The sequence below is a fragment of the Propithecus coquereli genome, unplaced genomic scaffold (assembly GCF_000956105.1).
Source record: "Propithecus coquereli isolate 6110/MARCELLA unplaced genomic scaffold, Pcoq_1.0 Scaffold366, whole genome shotgun sequence".
Classification (NCBI taxonomy): Eukaryota; Metazoa; Chordata; class Mammalia; order Primates; family Indriidae; genus Propithecus; species Propithecus coquereli.
This window is the reverse complement of record NW_012149352.1, coordinates 830,914-833,943: the sequence shown is the minus strand read 5'-3', so window position 1 is coordinate 833,943 and position 3,030 is coordinate 830,914.

The window sequence follows — 3,030 nt, the reverse complement described above, 5'->3', positions numbered from 1 at the left end:
TATATTTTAAAATTACTTCCTGATGAAAATAATGGATTTTGGGTTCTATTCACTTATACAACTAAGCACATCCAAGTAGTATTAAGAAATCAAAATATTATTTTTTGGTTGCAAATTTTTCTGAACATCAGGGTTGAGGTTACACTAATTATGCAAAAATGCTGGGGAAATCTACATAATAACACAGTTTGAAAATATATGAGAAGATGAATAAGGAAGAAAGATAATTCCTTGTAACGGCATAAGTCATATAAAATGCTTTCAAATCCATGCAACTTGTCTCCTTTTTGTTAGATTTGGAAACCCTCTAATGTGGAGATAATCATTGAAAAATATAAGATAAAAGAAGGAATACAGATATTCCGTGGTCAGTTGGCTTAATACCCAAAGAGAACAGTCAAGGAGATTTAAAGATTAGAAATATGCTATGTGAATTTTTCTATCTATATGCAGAATAGAGTCTATGAACCCTAGCAATGTATCCTAGACCTTAAACTTTTGAAACCAGTAGGCAATACCTTTCAGTATGTATGAGTTACCTTTTGCAGAAACCTAGCATTTTTTGAACATTAATACTGGTAACATCAAAGATTGGCAACCCTGGGGAAAACCAAATTATCCAAATCCTAAATTTAGAGGGACTTCACTGCAGATTTTGGAACCAGGCATTGGGCCTTTCTTAGGCATAGAACACAGAAAAGTGAAGTGACTTGGTCCAGCTCATGTTAAAAAAAAAGTCCTGGGGTGTTCATGTGCAAGTAGAGTGACTTCCAAATCTTGGCAAGAGCTCCCCTTTCCAGCCACACATTTCTCAGACTAGATCCAGGCAGCTGCTTAATATTTTTTTTTTTGACCTTTATTACACTTTTCTCTCCCCGCAAATTCTCATGTTTTGTTTTATGTGATGTCATGAGCACTCAATTGTTAAAGATGTACTGTCTTTAGGTTTTCTGCCTGGGTTGTGGTAGGATTAAAAATTAATTAATCAAGTGAACAAAGGGTAAAGGCTGGCAGAACGCTGCACAACTGCCTATTTGAATGTTTGAATGCAACGAGAGAGAGAAGCAGCATGCTAGGTTCAAATCACTCTTCAGGTCCCTGGCAGTATTTGCACTCTTAGATGTAGGTAAAAGACACTTATTTTTAATGATCTTAGGGGGAAAGTTGGGAGGAGAGGAGTAGAAAGCTGACTCCCAGAACTTAAGTAAGGGTTGAACCATAAAACTACAGGAAGGTCAAGAATAAATTTAGACTTCAGGAACAACTGGAATGAGGTACTGGGATGCTGCAGATCAATCTTTCTGTCCCTCACAACTGCTTTTTGGGGAGATCTGTCATTTCTATGCTCTTCCAGATTGATTTCTCCTTATAAAGGTACACATGAGTGCCAACAACATATTCTATTGCTTATTCTATCAGAAAGGAGTTGATATAATTCTTTGAATTTATAGACTTTATATTTTAAAGAAGTTTTAAGTTTATAGAAAAATGAGCAGAAAGTACAGAGTTCCCTTATACCCCCTTAAAAACACCCATTTTCCATATTATTAACATATTGCATTAGTGTGATATATTTGCTCTAATTGGTCAGCCAATAGATACATTATGATTAGCTAAAGTTTGTAGTTTATATCAGGGTTCAGTCTTGGAGTTGTACATTCTCTAGATTTCGACAAATGTATAATGACATCTATCAACCGTTATAGTATCATACAGAGTAGTTTCATTAAAATCCCCAGGATTCCACCTATTCGTCCACTCTCCCCAGATACCCTGAACAAACATTAATCTTTTTATTGCTTCCATAGTCTTGCCTTTTCTAAAATGTCATACAGTTAGCATCGTACAGATGTAGCCTTTTCACATTCGCTTCTTTCCCTTAGCAATATGCATTTAAGTTTCCTCCAGGTCTTTTCATGGCTTGATAGCTCATTTCTTTTTAGAGCTCAATAATATTTCTCTGTGTTAATATACCACAGTTTGTTTTCCCATTCACCTATCGAAGGACACAGGAAGTGTATACCAATTTGCCATGTGTCTGGGTTGTGAATTCAGGTCTATCTCAAGAGCAAAGTCTGTATTTTACTTTACCTTATAAACCTGTGCGGGTAAGCACATAAGAAAGCTACACACATGAGCTTGTGGGGTTGGGCAGCACCCCTCTTCCACTCACACATATTCAACAAAGTTCTCACTGACCTCCTACATCGAACCCTGATTGTTAACATAAGAGCCCAAATACCAGACAATCATTCTCCATCCAGGAAGAGAAAAATAAAAATTGTAAACTTGAGGGTCCTTAGGCAGGGACTCACTACCCCAACATCACCCCTCTCCAACATGAACACTTATGCAAATTCTAAGGGTCACACGTCATTTTATTTTCTTGTGAATTTTCAATCAGACCCTCATGACATCTGGTTGCCCGGCAACACCAAAAGTACTCAATTCACTGCTCTATCTATGCTGCAGATACAAAGAATGCTTTAGATGAGATGAAATGCAAAGTGTTGGGGTAAAGAGGAGATTGAATCACTATCCAGCAAACCATAAGGTAAGGAGTATTTGAGCCACATAGTCTGTCTTGGTTCAGGCTTAGCTTGAACTAAGCTTGGGGCCTGGTATTACTCACCTTAATCTCATTTGAATATTATTCTTTCATTAAGCTTGACAAATCTCTCTAGACAAATGACCAGCAGGTTCTATTATCTGTGCCATCTATGCAGGTTTAGTGACTAGAACTCTGTCACCATTATTTCTATACTACCTACTACGTCACTAAACCTGCACATTTATATCCCCCCCAAAGCTCTGCACACTCAACCCACCTCCCTGCTCTGTACATAAAAATTTTAAATGATCTATTTAGTAAAATTTAAATAGTTTATTCATTATGATAACATACTCTAAAGCTCTATGAAATATGCCCATGTTGGATCTATTTAATATAGTTCCCACTATTAGTTAAATTCGACTTCCTATCATTCTTATTATTTAAAGAATGCTTGGATTTCTTAATTATTTCTGTAA